A 20,421-nucleotide genomic window follows, 5' to 3' on the forward strand; every position below is an offset into this window, starting at 1 on the left:
TCCCAAATCAAACGGATGATTACCTAATCTAAGTTAAGTAGAGGTAGTCCTTGACTCATGACAGTTTGTCTAGTAACTGTACAAAATTACGATGCCATTGAAAAAATGTGACTTATGACCGTTTTTCACAATTACTTTTGCAGCATGCCCATGATCAGGTGATCAAAATTCAGATGCTTGGCAACTGGTTCATATGTCATGTGATCCCCTTTTGCGACCTTCTGATGAGCAAAGTCAATGGGGAAAGCCAAATTCACTTAACAACCGGGTAACTAACTTATCAACTGCAGTGACTCATTTAGAAACAATGTTAAGAAAAGCCGTGAAATGGGACAAAACTAACAGTTAACAAATATCTCACTTAACCACAGATATTTTGGGTTCAATTGTGGTCATAAGTTGAGGACTATTTATAGTGACTCCCCATAATCTCTGCCAAATCGTCATCTCCATTTAAGGAACCCCATAATCCCTAGGGGGTGGAGTCTGGGCATCTGACTGGAACTAGCAGAGTGTTTTAATGGCCAGATGCCCTTCCTGTCACCAATGCGGAGTTTTGTTCAGCTGATATGTACTCAGTGTGCCCAGAGAAAGAAATTATCTGCCTCTACCTAGAATTGAACTCACAGTCTCCTGATTGTGAGGCGAGAGCTCCGCCTCCAGGCCACCTCACCACTCTCCCATAATCTCTGCCAAGTGTTTATTCCAATATCTGATGCTAATATATGAGAACCTCTCCTATAACTCTACAATTCAATTATGAACCCTATCTTCTTAGAGCAAATCAGAATCATTTGGTTTATGAAAAAAGGAGAGAAAAATTTCCAAGTGTATCAAGTTTATTATATTATATCATAATGCCCAATGGGTATCCGAAAGTTCATTCCTCCGGGACTAAAAATTGAAGCAAAAACTTCTGAACACACCACGACAGACAGACAGCTATGAATGTATTATACTGATGGCCTATTATTTAGGAAAAATGACCCATTTTCCAAAACAACCATTTTTATAATTGATACTGTCATAATATTCCTCCTTTTCTTTTTAAAAAATTTTTTGTTGCTCTGCTGCTCCAACCTGTTTTGTGATTACTAAATTTGTGTGATATTTTCTTGCGTGAGTCATTCAAGCAAAGAAAGGATGAGAAATTTTAGCAAGGGCTAAAGAGAGCTTTTTTTTTTTTTTTTTTTGCAAATGCCAATGTGTTTCTGGAAGATTTTTCAATATCCTCTGATTTATATTTGGAGTATTATTCATAAAATCTGGACTGCATAATATGTAGACATCAAGAAAAACAGGAACGCAAGGAAATGTTTTTCTTCCCCGGTTGAAGACATACTATACGGCCACAATTGATCCCAAAATTTCTGTTGCTAACTGAAATATTTGTTAAGTGAGTTTTACGACCTTTCTTGCCAGAGTTATTAAGTGAATCACTGCACTTAATAACATGATTGTTAAGTAAATCTGGTTTCCTTGTTAACTTTGCTTGCCAGAAGGTAGCAAAAGGGGATCATGATCCTGGAATACTACAACTGTCATAAATATGCATCAAGCATCTAAATTTTGATCATTTGATCATAGGATTGCTGCAACGGTTGTGTGAAGAACGATCGTAAGTGACTTTTTAAAGTGTCATTGTAACTTCGGTCACTAAATGAACTGATGTAAGTCAAGGATACATAAATAAGAGATTAATGCTCAGTGCAGGGAAATTTATATCCAACTAAATACATGTTAGTAGAAATAATGTTCTTGATATAACTCTCTCTTATCTAACTTCCATGGACGATTTGAAAAATGAAAAGCTACCAAGTCCTGCATTTTAAAAAAAAATCATGGTCTCTCCCATGTACCATCTTTCCACATGCAGAAAATCACTTAATACAGCAGAGGTGTTGAAAATGGTATATTTAAATTTAATTCAGAGGCTGAATTTCGTTTCTGACTTTTTGAATGAATTCCAGGAGAAAACGTAATATAAATGAATAGCCCTTTTTTTAAAAAAATAAATCAAAAGTTGACTATATACTTCTAAAATCTACTTTGTTTTTCATTTAAAACCACAAGGTTCACCAACAAGCCTGGTGTAAAAAAAATAACAGCTCGGGAAAAACTAAGGTAAAATATTTCCAAGAAACTAATTTTGGTACCAGAATTAGAGAACATAAAACTTTAAAGCACAGGTTTTCTTAATTTCTACTGGTTGGGAGGAAATCTGGAGTTTTTAATCACCAATGTTAGAACCACCGGAAACTTGCTGGACTATTGCAAATCTTACTAGCAGAATATCTCGTTTTCCTGCCTATTGCATTTGAAAATAGCAATAGTAAGAGATTTTACTCTAGTTAAAAAGTGGTAATCTAAGGCAAATTCACTTAGTTTACTCAAAACTGTAAAACCAGTATCCTTGCAGAGGCCATTGTTGAAGAATTTAAGAAAAAGGTGTTGAAGCAAGGCACAGAAAGTTTAAGGATGATATCCAGTAATATTAGGGATAGAGTTTTTAAAATATCAAATGGAACTCAACATTTGAGATGAAACTCGCATGGTTGAGAAAGTGTTCCAGGGATGAAACATATCCATTTGTTTATTTTTTTTCCAGAACTGGAACCTTGGGTTTTTATTTTTTTTCAAAGGCAGGTGTCCAAGGTTTTTTTTTTTTTGCAAAATTGCAACCTCTTTCTTTTTTATGTATGTGGAACCCCCAACCCCAAGGATGAAACTGGCCAATGTTAAAAGGGGAAAGCACAAGTCCCAGGTTGCCTAAGAAAGGAGGTCCATGAGAAAATCATCTATAAAAGTTGGAATCATTTGCATTTTATCTGGCTAATAAATAGCAATAGCACTTAAAGTTTATATACCACTTCACAGTGTTTTACAGCCCTCTCCTAAGTGGTTTAGAGTCAGCCAACAATCTGGGCCCTTGTTTAGAAGGGACCTTGGAAGGGACCTCGGAGGTCTTCTATTCTTCCAACCCCCTTTGCTCAAGCAGGAGACCCTAGACCATTTCATACAAATGGTTTTCCAATCTCTTTGTAAACTGTAGACACAGTTTAAATGAACTGCATATTACCATTAAATCATGACTGATCTCGAGGGAAGGGAGGTAAACGTGAGAGGTTTAGAAACACTATTCCTAACATTCCTCAGAATAAAATACTAGTTTTCAATTGTCTTAAGAGCTTGGCCCTGTTGGGAATGGACGATGAGGATTTAATCTAAGACCAGACCCAGGAAGGCTTCTCAAATGGCCAAGACTTGTGGCTCAAAATACCCTCAGCAGAGAAAACAAATGGGTTCCTTACCTCACAGGCCAAAGAGTTCCAAACTGACCCTTCACTGATCAATGTGAACTACAGTGCAGAGATCCCCCACCTCTGGCCCACGGCATGCCAGAAACTGGTCCATGCAAACAAGTGAAGCCCCATCTGTGGGATGCAGGCAGCACTTAAAACCACGCTCCCTCCGATCCATGGAAAAACCTCTCTCCACGAACCAGTCTCTAAGTGCCCCAAAGGCTGGAGGTTGCTGATCTAGGGATACCAACAGCCTTGGACAGGAAACCAACCAGATGCCACCCCTTCCCATGGAGTCCAAAGCTTGCTATCTTTCTCCATTCTGCTGCCCTTCGTGGCCTCCTGCCCAAGTTATCTCTTCTGGATGTCCGTTCGGCTGACCACCTGTCTAGATGTTTTGATTTCTCTTTCCTTCCAAACTTCCCCTGCTGATGTTACCTAGTTTGGTAACATCAGTAGAAAACCGCCAGGCTCAGAGAGCCACCCAGGACCCCTCGGTTCAACCTCGAGCTACGGATATTCTCTTTCTACTTCCTTAACCCTGGTCCCACAACCTATGCTAATCTGCCCACCCCACCAGCTTTACCTCCTATAACCACTGCAGGGCTGTTTTCTCCTCTATATTTCCATGATTTTCATAGCAATGCATTGGGAATGGGGGTGGGTGGGAGGCGTATCAATTCCTCTTCAACCACCCCCCTTCCCGGCCTGGCAGTTACTCCACACACCACCTTCCTCTATAGCCAGGCCCCTTCCTCTTTCCAACTGCAGCCCAGCTGCCCACCCGACATCCTCTTCCTCCTCCTCAGCCTCTTTTCTTCCCTCAATCCTCATCCACTGGGGGTGGAGGGAAATCTGTCATTTCCTCCGATGTCTCTTCCACCCACCCGGCCCCTGCCACGCGTCCCCCCATTTCTTCTCCAGGGAAGGCCTCAGGTAAGCTGCCGCCTCTTCTCCCCCACACACACCTCATATCCCACCTGGTGTCGTTCGTTCGTTCGCATCCTTCCCCTTCACCCCACGAAATCCATATGCACCATTCCTTCCCAATGCCTCCACCCAGCTTTGGTGAGAAAGAGGGGGGCCCTCTCATTTCCCTCGCTTACCGCTCTCGTCATCTGCATTTTGCCCCCACCTTCCTCTTTTCGCTGGAGGTTGCTTTCTTTCTATTCCCGCCTGCCTGCCCTCAAGGTCTCCCCCTACCCAAGCCTGGATAGCAGCAGCAGCTCCTCCTCCTCCGAGCCTCCTCCAGGCGGGCGGGCTCCAGCACAAGGAGGGAAGGAAGGAGGAGGAGCTGGGGCCTGCCAGTACTCTCCCCCCCACCTCACACGCCAGCTAGCCAGACACAAGCATCTGCCAGCCAGCCAGCATTCTTCCCGAGCTCCTTGCAGGGAGGGAGGGGGGGAGCACTCCCCCCCCTCCTCAGGGGCTGCTCCTTTGCATTCTTTCCATCTCATTCATTGCATGGCATTTTGCTGGAGCTACTGGGGCTGAGAGAGCAAGCCCATCAAGGTACACACACAAAAGAACAGCACAAAAACCAAACGTCAAGGTCCTATATACCTACTGATGGGCAAGTGTGTTATTGTGCACAGAGCTCGCCTGCCCACCGTCATCTCTCCTGCTCGAGCTGCACCAAGAAAAAAAAAAATTCTTCCCTCTGCCCATATCTGTGCATTCTTGATGCAGGAATTTTTTTGGGGTGGGTGGGTGGCTGTGTAACCCATTAAAGTTTAAATCAGGTCAGGGTTGATCAGTTCACCTTGGCTAATATGAGTGTTGAGGAAATGACTCAGGAACCTGGAGAGTTATTTAAGGGGTTTCATTTTAAGACATGACAGTTTCTTGAAAATTCCTAGAAGGGGCGGAGGGGGAAAGGAAAATTTTTCTAAGAGAGCTCTCGTTAATTCCCCTTTTCCTAAACACTTTTATTACATTTCTTCTGCATCCCAGATGTTAAATTGAAGGAGCTGATTTTAGCTTTTAGCTGATCAAAAACATTGCAGCCCATGTCAGTCTATATCTATCGATTGATCGATCGATCTCTATCTTTCCTTCCTTTTTCTTTCTTTCCTCCCTTCCCTCTTTCCTTTTCTTTTTCTTCCTTTTTTTTCTCTCTCCTTCCTTCCTTCCTACCATTTATTAATACACAAACACAAATATATATTCCCTTTCTCATACATCTGGCTACTTACCATTTTCCAGCTAATTTGTGGTTGAAGTACTATGTTAGAAACTGAAAGGCAGGGAGTTTTAGTTCCCCCCTTAAGGACAGAAGCAGGTTGGGGTGATTTTGGGGCCAGTCCCTCTGACTCAATCCAATTTACTTCACAGGCTGGTGATGATGGGGTAAAGAGAAGATGGGAATATTATGTATTCCGCATTCAGTGGCACAAAATAGAAGTGGATGTAAATCCGATCATTTTAAATAAAGCCGACTATCGTCGGATTTCTCCCGTTCTCTTTATCACTACTGTTGGCTCACTCTCTATCATACGATGGAGAAATGGGAGTGACCTTGGCGTAGGGAGTAACAGTAAGGTGGGCCTTTCTAGGAACATGGTCTACCTGCCATGTAGACCATGACAAGGGCTGCATGCCGACCCCCCCACTCCCAAGTTGGATGACTTTGAGCTAATCTCTCTCTCCACCCAGGTTATTGTATTGGATTATAGAGAGATGAGGGAAGGTTCCCCACTTAGATGGGTCAAATTGATAGCCCTGGCTAAGGGCATTATGATCAAAACCTGAGATCCTACACCATTTCTGACAGATGGCAGTCCAATCTTTTCTTGAAAGCTTCCAATGATGAAGCTCCCACAACTTCTGAAGGCAACTTCTGTTCCATGGGTTGATTGCTCTCACTGTCTGAAAATTTCTCCTTATTTCCAGGTTGAATCTCTCCTTGTTCAGTTTCCATCCATTATTCCTTGTCTGGCCTTCAGGTGTTTTGGAAAGTAGCTTGACATCCCCCCTCCCCTTCTCTCTGTGGCAGCCCCTCAAATATTGGAACCCTGCTATCATGTCTCCCTTGGTCCTTCTCTTCACTAGACAAGCCATGCCCAGTTCCTGTAACTGTTCTTCATATGTTTTAGTCTCCAGTCCAACCATCCTGGTTGCTCTTCTCTGTACTTTTTCTAGAGTCTCAACATCTTTTTTTATAGAGTGGTGATTCACTAGAGTAGGAAAAGACAGAGAGGAATTCTGGGTGGGTGGGTGATTATATGGCAGTGCTCTACTTACAACCCATTTAGCCATCATCCAACGTTACAACAGCACTGCAAAAAAAAAAGTGACTTAGGGCTGTTTTTTCACATTTAACAACCACTGTGGCTTCCCCACATGGTCACATGATCAACATTTGGGCATTTGGCCATTGTCAAGTATTTAGGATGATTGCTCTGTTCCAGGGTCACTTGATCCCTGTTTGTAACCATCCCAATCAATGGGGGAAGCCAGATTTGCTCAATGACGGCATCATTCACTTAACGGCTGCAGTGGTTTGCTTAACCACTATGACCAAAAGATTTGTGATGGACCACTGGGCTACTGCCTTGCATAGTGGCAGAAATTGGGGGCTCGATTGCAGTTGTAAGTCGAGCCCTCCCTGTCGATCTAAGCAGACAGGCCTGCTTGCAATGCTACGTACAGCATCCCTGGTTGCTTTAATCAACTTTCAGGAGGTGAGATAATAATAATAATAATAGTAATAATAATAATAATAATAATAACAATTAAAATGAAGCAAAGAAAGGTGTAGGTGTGTTTCAATCCTAATCTTAAGAGTGGGGGGGAGGGGGAGGGGGTGACTTTGAAAAACAATCTTTGGGCTACCAAGAACTGTTGACTGTTTGCAACGAGATTTTTCATCCCTGCTTAAAATTCTGCACAACTGGGCAAAGTTGTTGTGCCAAGCTGCAGTGGTACATGTGAAGAGATCACTCACTTTTTTTTTCAAAAACACATTTAGGCTGCAGGAAATATAGATGGAAAGGTATTATGCATCTAACACTAACAACAACAACAAAAAGACTTGGCATCTTTAGTCTTCATGAACCCAAAGCTAAATTGAAGATTATTAACTCAATCAACGAAAGAAACCAAGTTATTCTGATTCCTGAGATTCAACCTCAGCTGCACCGCCATTGCTCTGCATCTTAAGGATGAAATTCAATGGTTGTTTTGTTGTGATCAAATACAGGACAGTGCTGCCAGTATCAGTACACACCCTGCAAATCATCTTGGAACAGTTATAACAAATACCACTTTATAATGCCTTGGAATACTGCAGTTTACATCCAGTTTTGGTCGCCAGGATGGAAAAAAAGAGGTTGAGACTCTAGAAAGAGTGCAGAGAAGAACAAAGATGATCAGGGGACTGGAGGCTAAAACATATCAAGAATAGTTGCTGGAATTGGATATGTCTACTTCGATGAAAAGAAGGACTAGGAGTGACATGATAGCAGGGTTCTGATAGCTAAAGGGCTGCCACGAGGAGGAGGGAGTCAAGCTATTCTCCAAAGCACCTGAAGGCAGAACAAGAAGCAATGGGTGGAAACTCACCAAGGAGAGAAGCAACCTAGAAGTAAGGAGGAATTTCCTGACAGTTAGAACAATTAATCAATGGAATGACTTTCCTCCAGAGGCTGTGAATGCTCCAACCTTGGAGGTTTTTAAGAAGGGATTGGACAACCATTTGCCTGAAATGGTATAAGGTTTCCTGCTCGAGCAGGGGGTTGGACTAGAAGACCTCCAAGGTCCCTTCCAACTCTTATTCTATTGTATTCTATTTCTATTCTATTTTCTATTCTATTTTATTCCCCCGCCCCTCCCCAGTGATAAGCTTGCAAAGAGATGCATTTCAGCTCCTAGGTTGTGGGAAAAATGCGAAGAACACAGAGCTACGTTGGTGTTATTGTTTTTAAATTGTTCTCTCAAATGTTCTGGCAGAGAAGGAAGATTGTATGAAAAATCATACTTTCCCTCCCTTTGGTCACTATGCAACCAAGGAGGAAAGACAAAAAAAAAAAATAGGCTGAGGATTGCCATGGGAAGGGTAGATGAAGCACCCTGACTACGGAATTGGCCTTTCAACTGCTTCATGGCACAATTTTCTAAAAATCATGACAATTTCTTTTTTTATTTTCCACTGAACATACCTACAAGCTGTGAGGTTCTCAGGGCCACAGAGATGTTTGGGAAATGTGCAAGAAGAGCAATGTATCAAATACAGGCAATTCCCTGACTTCCAACAGTTTCATTTAGTGACCGTTCAAAGTTATTACAATGGTCCTGAAAAAAGTGACTTATGACCATTTTCCACACTTACAACCGCTGCAGCTTCCCCACGGTCACCTGATCAAAATTCAGACACTTGGCCACTGACTCATGTTTATGACGATTGCAGTCATAATCCGGGGCATGTGATCCCCTTTTGTGACTTTCTTGACAAAGTCAATGGGGAAGCCAGATTCACCTAACAAGTGTGTTATTTACTTAACAGCTTCAGTGATTCACTTAACTGTGGCAAGAAAGGTGGTAAAGTGGGGCAAAATTTATTTAACAAATATCTCACTTGGCAACAGAAATGTTGGGCTCCATTGTGTCCATTAAGATGAGGACCACCTGTACTTATCTTTAACCACTAATCTTTTCCTTAGTTAAAGCCATGGGGTTCCAGTCATTTCAAAGAACTACCAATCAAATCAAAACAAATTTAAAAACTTCCTGTTTTGGAAACCTCAAGGGCTCACCTTTCACCGTTCCAGAATCTGAAAAAAAAATATGGACATCTGTGTCAGCTTTCTCTAACCTGGCACATCTCCAGGTATAAACTGGGGCTGTAACACCCAGAATTCTTAGTAATGATCGTGCTTGGCTAGGGAACTCTGGGAACTGTAGTCTCAGCATATGTACAACTTACGTTAAAATATTCTTGCTATACTTTGTATTCAACTCCAGTTCTTCAGCCATGTTTTCTTCTTTCTTATGGAAGGTTTGATCAAAAGGCAACATCATGGACTCTTGATGACCAATTGCAGAATTTTCCTATAAAGCCAAAAGCTGCCGCTTTGGAAAAACCTACCATGCCACAAACAAATAATGGAATAACAGAGTTGGAAAGGACCTTGGAGGTCTTCTAGTCCAACCCCCTGCTCAAGCAGGAGACCCTATACCATTTCATACAGGTGGTTGTCCAATATCTTCTTAAAATCCTCCAGAGTTGGAACCCCCACAACTTCTGGAGGCAACCTGTTCCATTGATTAACTGCTCTAATTGTCAGAAAACTATTTGAATCTTGCACCTGATGCCATTTTGCTTGAAATATATAACCCAACAGTTACAATGATTTTTTCTGCACTATTTTCTCAGCCACTTTGCTAAAAATTGCAAAGAAAAGAGAAAGAGAACTTTTATTGTGGACACCTGGCAAAACTACACACTACCAACAATGCGATGTCAAAAGCATTTGCTTATACTCCACTTGAAAAATAATGCATGGAGGTTAATTCTCAGAGGACTTAAAGAAGTGTTGGAAGCTTATGAGGGCAGTCTCACGGTTCGAAATTAATAATGAATGTAAGTGGTTTATTTACAAAAGCTATTTTTAAATAACCAGTTCCCTATTGGCAAACCAAGAGAATACAGCCTTTTCACCTCTTATATGTTAAGGTGGTATAAGATAGCTCCCAGGCAGGAGAAACTCCCTTATGATTTCCCTACCACCTCTTCAGTAGGTAAAATTGGAACCTTGGAGATTCAGATGGACAGATCTAAAAATTCTGTGCCATCACAATGGGAATGTGGCAAATCTCTAGCATCCAGTTCTTTTCAAACCACCAGACCTACAGATCTCTCAAAGACGGTCCGAATATTAGATCCTAAGCGGGAGTAATTCAATCCTGTGTAACCAGCTGAGATTCTCATATTTGTCTGCACTTCCAACATGAAGGAAGTCTATCTTGCCACAAGTTTTGGGTTCCAAGGTGAAGAAAGGGGCAGCTCTCCATACTTGGCAAGTCCCTCCAGGAAAGAGCAAACAAAAAGTTTGCTAGCAACCTACTACAGAGATGTGTTTATTTATTTCAATTATTGATACGTCCAATTTGCTTGAACAACCTGGTATCTGGGATAGGTCATTTGATCCTAACCCTCCTTCTCTTTGCTGTTGCTCACTGTTTATTGCTACACTTTCTAAATATGCAGGCTGTGACCACATTTGGGAGATAAACAACGAAAATTCCCATTCTCCATCGGTATATTAATCTAAGTTCTGGGAGGTTGTTTTGGATTGAGTGTGGAAGAGATGGTCAAGGAAATGGGCAGTAGTGTCTTCCTCAAACTGATGTTCTCCAGATACCCGAGGTGGTCCATCTCCAACTACCATGACTCTAATGTTATGGGAGGCATAGTGCACCACATCTGGAAGGCAACTGAATAGGGAAGACTATCTGAAACCCAACCAAGAGAGATCTTATCTTTATACAGGATCTCTCTCCATCCTTTTTTTTGCAAGACAAGAGTCCGTGCCATCACAGAGTAGAATGGCCTACAAGTCCAACTGCATTAATACCAGTAAAAAAAGTTACACCCTGAAAATGGACCAGTCAATCATAAAATGCTGAGGATCTTCCTTCTGGAAGGGGAAGAGGTACAGTATTTGGTTATGGTTCACCAAGATGGGCAAAGTCCTGTCCAAATTCCTTTTCCAAGGTCTCCCCAATCACCATGTTTCCCCTTCTTTAAATTATAGGTACACGATACAAATACAACCCTTCCTCATTTTAGTAAACATGCATCTTCAGATATCATGACATAGTCCACTCATGTGCAAATGCAGTGTTTTCATATTATTATTTCACTGCTTAACTATATTGTAATGAAAAAGCAGAGTATGATGGTTATGGTGAAATAAAGATTAAGGAGAGGATAGTGGGAAAGCTATCCTTTTAATATAATTCAGAAGAGAGCTGGAAGTAACCTTGGGAGGTCTTCTAGTCCAACCCCTGCTCAAGCAGGAACCTATAAACCATTTCAGGAAAGTGGCTTTTTATCTTTTTACTTTTTTTTTTACCTCTCAGCCAGAAACAAGTGACAGGTACAGAATAATAGAATAACAGAATTGGAAGGGACCTTGGAGGTCTTCTAGTCCAGCGGTCGCCAACCGGTGGGCTGCGGACCACTAGTGGGCCATGAGAAAATTTTGCTGGGCCCCAGAGAAATCTCACCCCTAAAGCAATTAATCCAGGCTGCACAGAAATACAAGGCTGCACCACCCACATAGCCCGCGGGAACCCTCCCCACCCACTCACTCCTTACCTGGCAAACTTGCCTGCTAAATTGCTATTTTTCCTTTTTTCCGACCATCATCTGTTCTGCTGTGATGGGAAATTTAGATTAGCTAGGAAGCAGGAAATGATTGGATTTCCTGCTTTCTATCTAGTCTTTAGATCTTAGGCTCTGCTTTTAAGTACAGCCGAACCTCCCTTAGGACTGAAGATTCTATTATTCAGTGCAGACTCACGGCAAGCAAATTTGAGAGACTGAGCTAGCTAATGGCTGATAGATAGATCACTGAATGATTCTGTGAGCAACTCAATCTGCCTGCCTGCTTTTGGGTAAAAGTTGCTGTTTTTTATAAAAAAATCAATATTTATATAAATATTTATAATATTTACATACAAGCTATGCCCAGCCAGTCCCATGACCACCAAGCCACACCCACAAATTAGGCCAAGCCCACAGAGCCGGTTAGTGGTCCCTGGGATTTAAAATTATGAGTTTGGTGGTCCCTGAGGTCCAAAAGATTGGCAACCCCTGTTCTAGTCCAACCCCCTGCTCTAGCAGGAAGTCCTCTACTGTTTCAGACCAATGGCTCTCCAGTCTCTTCTTAAAAACTTCCAGTGTTGAAGCATTCTGTAACAGACAGGGACGCCAAAACAGGTCAGAAATATTTCAGACCTATAACCCACTTACAGGTGGATAAGCCCCTTTGCTTTCAAGTGCACAAGATTTCTGTGCCACTGTATGATCAGAAACACTGAAAAAGAAAATGAAAAGATACATTCTCAACTGCAAAATCTCCTCCAAAGCTTCCCTTTCGCACTCATTTAAAGAGCGCATTTCTAATATGTGCGCTTGTACTGGGTATTAGTTATTATTTTTGATTTTCTCCAATAACACGGCTTTCTGTTTCAGCTTAAAACACATACACGTGGACTTTTTAAATCCACCTATTTTGACACCAGCATAATAAAACAGCTTTCCTGCTGTTCAACTGTAAAGCTACACTTACCCAACTGTAAATTGCACTGAGTCTAACAGAATTTACCCTCCATGTAAAAAGCATTGATTTACAGCTGCTTTCTGCAGAAAAAGAAAAAGAAGACATGAACAATCAAGGCTGGAAGAAAATGACTGTGTCTGTAACACTTTCAGCTTTTTGGAGAATACTTTTGGAAATTTCATGCTAAGGTCAAAGCTGGCTTTCCACAACCTGCACTGGCTGAGGTGGTGTGGGAATTGTAGTCTAACATGCTAATTAGAGCACCACACCGGTAGGTATAGAGAATTTCTACATTTTGATGACAGACTTCTGAAAAACTACAAGTCACACTTTTCCCCCCATCAATACCTCTCTAATCCAAGCAGAGTTAAAGATGAATGACATGTGTTTGTAATCCTACTTCTCCCCCCCATCTCAAAACAGAGCAGCTCAAGGTCATATTCTGGTCTGAGAAAATGTATTCCACCTGCAGTTTTCTGGTCAGAAGTTCCAGTTTCCAGCCAAACCTGAATAAATAATAGGTTCATCCCCCTCACCCACCCAACCTAGATTCTGTTGTGGCCTAGATTCTATTGTGACTGGCAAATTGAGAGAGAACAATGTACCCCCTTGGAGGGATAGAAACTAGACAAATGCAGTTGCATGATGATAATTGTGAGCACCTGGCTGATTGTGCAATGATCAATAATTTGGAACTTATTAGACCTGAATATTCTGACTCTGCAAAAAAATAAAAATAAATAACCCACCCTACTAGGAATTGCCTATTAAACCAGATGTTACCTTACAGCTCTTAGGTGCTTGGTTAGGATTTGAACTGTTTTTACCAGACATCACTATTGTGAAAAAGAAAAAAAGTCTGGTTCATTGATATTGCAATGTCAGGTGATACACGGATTGAGGAGAAAAGCTAGAAAAATAAAATATCATGATTTGCAAATTGAATGTGAGCTATTATGGAGGAAGAAATCAATGGTTGAACTAATAGGAATCCTTGGAGCAAGATTCAAAGGGCTGCCTAGATACACGGAAATTTTGAAGTTATTAGACTTGAATTCTTTGCAAAAAACTATCCTATTTGGAACTGCCTATATACTCAGACGCTGCCTTAACAGCTCTTAGGTCCTTGGTTAAGAGTTGAACTGTTTTTACCAGTCACAGACTGCAAATTTAAAATTAATAATAATGCTAATAATAGACGCTACTTTATCAGCTCTTAGGTCCTTGGTTATACTTGAACTGTTAAGTTTTTACCAGTCCCAGACTGTGAATTGAATTGAAGATTAGTTCGTGGGTCCTTGGTTAGGATTTGAATGGTTAAACCTTTACCAGTCCCAGACTGTGAATAAAATTGAAGATTAATATTAATATTAATAACAATATCATACCAGGTCCTTGGAAGAGGATTCCATATGCAGATATATAAGTATATATCATGCCCTTTTCGTCCACGGGGAGTGGAACCCTACTGAAACCATGACACAGTCAGAAATTTCTGTCGGAAAGGCGGGCGGGTTGGGTAGGTCTTCCCCAGGTGAAGCAGCCCTTCTAAGGCACGAAAGTCGGGACCACACAACCTCCACACAACCAGCAGCACCTTGGGAAGTGATTTGAGAGGAAGCCCCACTCCGGTCCGATTCTTATCTCACCCCCCACTTTTGAATGAAGCCCATCTACCCGAGAGGTTTGGAGGGCCGCTCCTGACGGAAGCCTACTTGCAAAGGCAGCACAGTGGGCAGCGAAGTCCCCTCCACAGCCACATGGACCCTGGAGTCTCTTTCCTTCCCCCACAAGTTGCGCCCCAGGCCTTCACTCGGCCTTCCCCCACCCAAAAGGCCTCCAGGGCCTTTGCATCCCGCCAACGCGAGCGAACCCACCTTGCGTGGCCCTCTCAGAGGCCCGAGGGAGCCCGGCATCCCCGCCTTCAGATTCCCCGGCGGGGCATCCTTGCACCGGGGCCGAACGGAGATTGGCCGCCTGGAAGAGGCGGGTTGAGTAAGATGTGGTTTTAGTGGGTGGGGAGGAGAAGGAATCTGGGGATGGACCCTCCTCTCTGTCTCCCCCTCTCTATCACCACCACCTCCTCCCTCTCTCTCTCCTCTTGCTAAGCCGAGTCTCGATGGTTCCTTCCTTTCAACAAGGGGGAGAAACGGGGGGGGAGGGGAGAGAGCAAAGGCGGCTCGCAAGCCCAGCTTCGATTCCTTTTTTTTTAATTCCGTCTAAAATTGGCCCCTCTCTCTCCCCGTAGCAAGATGAGGAAAGGACTTGCCCCAGCATCGGGCCTGAATCCTGCAAAGAGGAAGGGCCATCCCATAATAGCTCCCCCCTCCCGCTCCCGAACCCTCATGTGGATCGACGAAGGGTTTGCCAAAAAAAAAAAAAAAGCAGCGGGGTCTTACCTGAGAGGTGTGAGTGGGTGTGGGGTTCTCCCCACCTCCGCCTCACCCTTTCGAGGTGCCGCTCACTCCTCCCGCCCCCTCCCCTCTCGGAGGGAGAGAGAAGAGAGAACAAGGCAGCCGAGCATGGACGGTGCAACCTAACCTCGCTCGGACGCCGCCAAGCTCCGCCCACCACGCTGGCTAAGGCAATACCTCGCCGCCGAAAAGGCCCATTGAGCTTCGGAAGCAGAGGCGGCGTGCCGGGGGGGGTGAAGCAAGCAAGCAAGTTAGGTTGAGAAACCTTCCAGGAAGTCTCTCGCCCGCTCGCCGCGGAGGAAGGAGGTGGAAACGAGAGTGGGGATGGGGCTTCCTTCGAGGAAGCTGTCTAAATAGGCGCCTGATTTGCTCCTCTTCCACGGCGATGGCTCAATGCGATAGCAAATAAAATGCCATTAGCGGAGGACGCAGCGGGCCTGCGGGAAGTTGCGTTTCCTCGGCGCTTTGGCCCGCGCAATCAGGCAGTTGGGTTAGTTAGCTAAGCGGGGCAGCCATCTTGAATCGCCTGCTTTTATCACAGGACCGGGAATGAATGGGGGCGGGGGTGGTGGTGGAAATCAAGGCCGGGCTGGCCGGAAGCGGCGCTCTGAAGTGACTTCGCCGCTTTTTAAAACGCATTTTCGGGACGGGGCGCGGCTGCAAGCCAATTCCTCCCATGGGTCCTTGACTTACGATCACAACAGGGTGCCACATTTCTGTTGCTAAGCGAGGACGCCGGGAAATCAACTTTGCCCCGTTTTACGACCTTCCACTCCACCTTTGTTTAGGCGAACCGCCACAATGGTTAGGCTAGCAACACAGTCATTAAGTGAATCCAGCTTCTGGCTTGTTCCAAGGCTACAAAAGATCATGAGGTGGCACCACCACCACCCACTGCAACCTTCATAAATTGTTAAACAGTATGAAAATTATCAGATAAATGTTGGAAGTGTAATCAAATGCCAGGTTCATATTACCATACAGAATAGAGTTGGAAGGGACCTTGGAGGTCATCTACTTCAACCCTACCCCGCCCCCTTGAGCAGGAGAATCTATTCCAAATATTAGCCTCAGACCCTCCTGATTGTGAGGTAAGAGCTCCACCTTTAGGCCACCAGAGCTGCATGTGGTGGACATGCCCATTACCAAAAGTGAAAAAAATACTGGACTAAAATAACATACTTGGTTAAAAAAAAAGATAAAGCAACACAGAGATATGAAACCAGAAATATTGAAACAACATTGAAACAACAATGATCTAATACATATCGATTTTACAGAAGACAATGTTGAAAAAGCACTACGCAATCTAAAACCATCTCTATCTATTGGACCTGATGGAATATGTGCCTACTTCTTAAAAAAGCTATCCACTGCCATAGCCAAACCTCTAAGCATAATCTTTGAAAAATCTTTCAGGACCAGCTCCTTGCCTAACCTATGGTCACAAGCCACAGTCATCCCCATCTTCAAAAAGGGAGACCCAAGCCTAGTTGAAAATTACAGACCAATCTCCTTATGCTGCGTCACCTGTAAAGTCATGGAATCAATTATTAACCAATCCATCATCCTCCACTTAGAGACAAACAACCTACTCTCCAATAAACAATTTGGTTTCAGAAAAAAACTATCCTGTAATCTGCAACTCTTACACTGCAAAAACATATGGATGACACAACTCGACCAGGGCAAAGCAATAGACGCAATCTACATAGACTTCTGTAAAGCCTTTGATTCAGTGATACACGACAAACTACTCCTAAAAATAAAATCCTATGGTATCTCTGGACAACTGAATAACTGGATAGAAGCATTCCTGGCAAACAGACAACAAATGGTCAAAATTGGGAGCGTCCTATCAAATTCTGTACCTGTCAATAGTGGTGTCCCCCAAGGCAGTGTTCTAGGACCAACTCTCATCATACTCTACATAAATGACCTCTGTGATCATATTAAGAGCAATTGCGTTTTTTTCGCTGATGATGTAAAGCTGTTCAATACCACAGACAATACTGCTACCCTACAAAAAGATCTTGACTATGTATCAGAATGGTCAAACAAATGGCAACTTCAAATCTCAACAAATAAATGCTCTGTCTTACATATTGGCAAAAAAAATCAGAAAATAAAATACAAGCTGAATAGTCAAGATCTTGTTGATGACCCAAGCTCTGTAAAGGACCTTGGAATACTCACCTCTAATGATCTAAGTGCTAGAGCCCACTGCAACTACATAGCCAAAAAGGCATTAAGAGTTGTTAACCTAATCCTACGTAGCTTTTTCTCTGGTAATATCACACTACTAACCAGAGCATACAAAACATTTGCTAGACCAATACTCGAATACAGTTCAAAAGTCTGGAACCCACATTACGTATCTGATATTAGCACAATTGAGAAAGTCCAGAAATATTTCACAAGAAGAGTTCTCCACTCCTCTACTCGTTGTAGAATACCTTATGCCACCAGACTTGAAATTCTAGAACTAGAAAACCTTGAATTACGCCGTCTTCGGTCTGATTTAAGCATGGTATATAAAATCATACATTGCAATGTCCTACCTGTCAATGAATACTTCAGCTTCAACCATAACAACACAAGAGCACACAATAGATACAAACTCAAAGTTAACCGCACCAAACTTGATTGCAGGAAATACGACTTCAGCAATAGAGTGGTCAATGTCTGGAATACTCTACCCGACTCTGTAGTTTCTTCCCCAAACCCCAAAAACTTTAACCTTAGACTGTCTACTATTGACCTCACCCCTTTCCTAAGAGGTCTGTAGGGGGCGTGCATAAGCGCACCAACGTGCCTACCGTCCCTGTCCTATTGTTTCTCTTATTCTTCTTTTATTTTTCTTATATGTACCCATTTCATGTATTCACAACTATGTATATACTTATACTTATTATCTTGTAAACAATTGGCAAATCAAATAAATAAATAAATAAAATAAATAAATATTAATATAATTCAGAAGAGAGCTGGAAGGGATCTTGGAGGTCTTCTAGTCCAACCCCTGCTCAAGCAGCAACCTGTAATATTGTTGTTGGGTATCTTACCAGAACAGTATAACAAAGGGAAAACATACTTCACTTTACATGTATTAACGGCAGCGAGAATGGAAAAATGAAGAGATCCCTACAGATGAAAGTATTATAAAAATATTAGGTTGTGCTGAGATGGATAGATTAGCATTTAAAATAGAAGAAAAGGAAGAAACAGAATACTTTTGAACATGGGACTTGTTTTAACAATGGTTAACTAACAGAAACAGGTTAGAATCTTAAAAAGACCAAAAAACATAAAAAAAATTTTACTGACAACTTTATAAGATGGATAAACTAATTGTATTATTACTTTGCAAATAATATTGATACGTTTATTATTATTATGATGATTAATATTGTATCTACTTAAAACTAACTGTGCCCAGACAACCTGATGTTCAGATAGATATCGAACTTTCTATGTATATTTTTTAAAAAGTATCAATAAACATATATTAAAAAAATAAATAAATGTCAAATATTTGAATTTCGAACATGTGACCATGGGGATTCCACAAGGGTTGTGTGAAAAACGGTCGTAGGTCATTTTTTTCCTCTGCTGTTGTAACTTTCAAACGGTCACTAAATGAACCATTATAAGTTGAAGACTAACTGTACAGGGTGGGAAAGCCACTTCTTGAGGTTTGGGAGTGAGAACTTCAGCCATTCTCAGTGCCCTAACCTGATGAATCAATCGGGTGCAAGAGTCAGAGCGATCCGTTCACATGACCAGATGGAAAAAGGGATTCGGCTTATACAGAATTTCGCGTGGAAATTGCATCCAAATTACAATGGCACTGAAAAAAGTGACATGAGTGTTTTTCACTTATGACTGTAGCAACATCCCCATGATCACATGATCAAAATCCAGCCACTTGGCCACTTATATTTATGACGATTGCAGTGTCCTTGGGGTCACATGATTCCCCATTTGTGTCCTGAGAAGCAAAGTCAGTGGGGGAGCCAGATTCACTTCGCAAATGTGTTACTAACTTAACAGCAGTGATTCCCTTAACAACTGGCAAGGAAGTTCATAAAATGGGGCAAAACTCAACTGTCTCACTTACCAACCAAAATTTTGGGCTCAATTGTGGTTGAGGACCACCTGAAATTAATAGAACTTATTTTTGAGTGGTGATAATAGAAACCAAGACCGAATCCAGAAGACATTCACAGGTTTTGACTGGCATGATACCAAGTATTACAATTGAGATTCATTTTGTCCCACAGGTGCTTTTTCAAGAGGCAACTGGATTTTCTGCGTTTTTTTATTTGAAGAAAAAAACTCAGCTCTGACTGGATGGTAGAGCTGAAGAAGCTTCTTGGATGAGAAGCAAAACATCTTCAAAGAAAAAAAAAACAAAGTCCAATTGCCTCTTGAGAAAGCACCTTTGGGACAACCATGACCTGGATGACTGAGAATCTTTATAGACATTGAGATTCATTTGTTCCTGTAAACTCAATAAGGAACGAAAATAGAGTCATGGCATATCACACACTCAAACCCATTATTTGCAGTATTTTATTCTCATAGTATTAGGCGGTTGCTAGTTGAAAATAACTTGATGGCACTTCATCGTCATTCAAATAGTATGTATTTTTTTTAAATTTTTTAAATTGTCCGTGCTTGCTGTGCACATCTGCAAGCTTGTTTTAAAAAGATAGCCCATTATTTATTTAAAAAAATAAATATAAAAGGTAGCTACAATTTTTAAAAAGCCAATCACTTTTCTGGAACGAAACCTGGAATTTAGATTTTAGAAAAGGCTTACTTTGCGAGGTTAGATAGAACACAACTTCCAAAATGTACATCTGTGGCTATCAGTGGAAGGGGAAAAAAGCTTCCCCACTTTAAGAACTAAAATTCCTGCCTGCAAAAATTCTGTTTAAAATGATGCATAATCAAGTATTCCTGGCATATACTCAAGAAGTGGTTGGTAGCGGTGATTAAAAGGTAAAGGTAAAGGTTCCCCTAGCACATACGTGCTAGTTGTTTCCGGTTCTAGGGGGTGGGGCTCATCTCCATTACAAAGCTGAAGAGCCAGCGCTGTCCGAAGATGTCTCCGACGTGGTCATCTGGCCGGCACGACTAAATGCTGAAGGTGCACGGAACACTGTTACCTTCCCATCAAAGTGGTCCCTATTTTTCTACTTGCATTTTTACGTGCTTTTGAACTGCTAGGTTGGCAGAAGCTGGGACAAGGAATGGGAGCTCACCATTAAGCGGTGCTGGGGATTTGAACCGCTAAACTGCCAACCTTTTGATCGACAAGCTCAGCGCCTTAGCCATTGAGCCATTATAAATGTATATGGTTGCAATTTGATTCCCGGAATGTTTTTGTCACAACTTAACCAATTGTTCAAG

General features: G+C 42.1%; 1 protein-coding gene across 1 annotated transcript in view; it reads right to left on the bottom strand.

Annotated features, from left to right (window-relative positions):
• Nucleotides 1-15,144, bottom strand: part of CHD8 (chromodomain helicase DNA binding protein 8) — an 87,629-nt gene extending 72,485 nt beyond the window's left edge. Inside the window, 1 exon segment of the mRNA XM_087945262.1 lies at nucleotides 14,989-15,144. The gene's annotated coding sequence lies outside the window, so the exon portion shown is untranslated.
• Nucleotides 15,145-20,421: the final 5,277 nt, after the last annotated feature.

Source organism: Notechis scutatus, chromosome Z, assembly GCF_049901735.1.
Source record: "Notechis scutatus isolate UNSWTSFEM ecotype Mainland chromosome Z, rNotScu1.2, whole genome shotgun sequence".
Classification (NCBI taxonomy): domain Eukaryota; kingdom Metazoa; phylum Chordata; class Lepidosauria; order Squamata; family Elapidae; genus Notechis; species Notechis scutatus.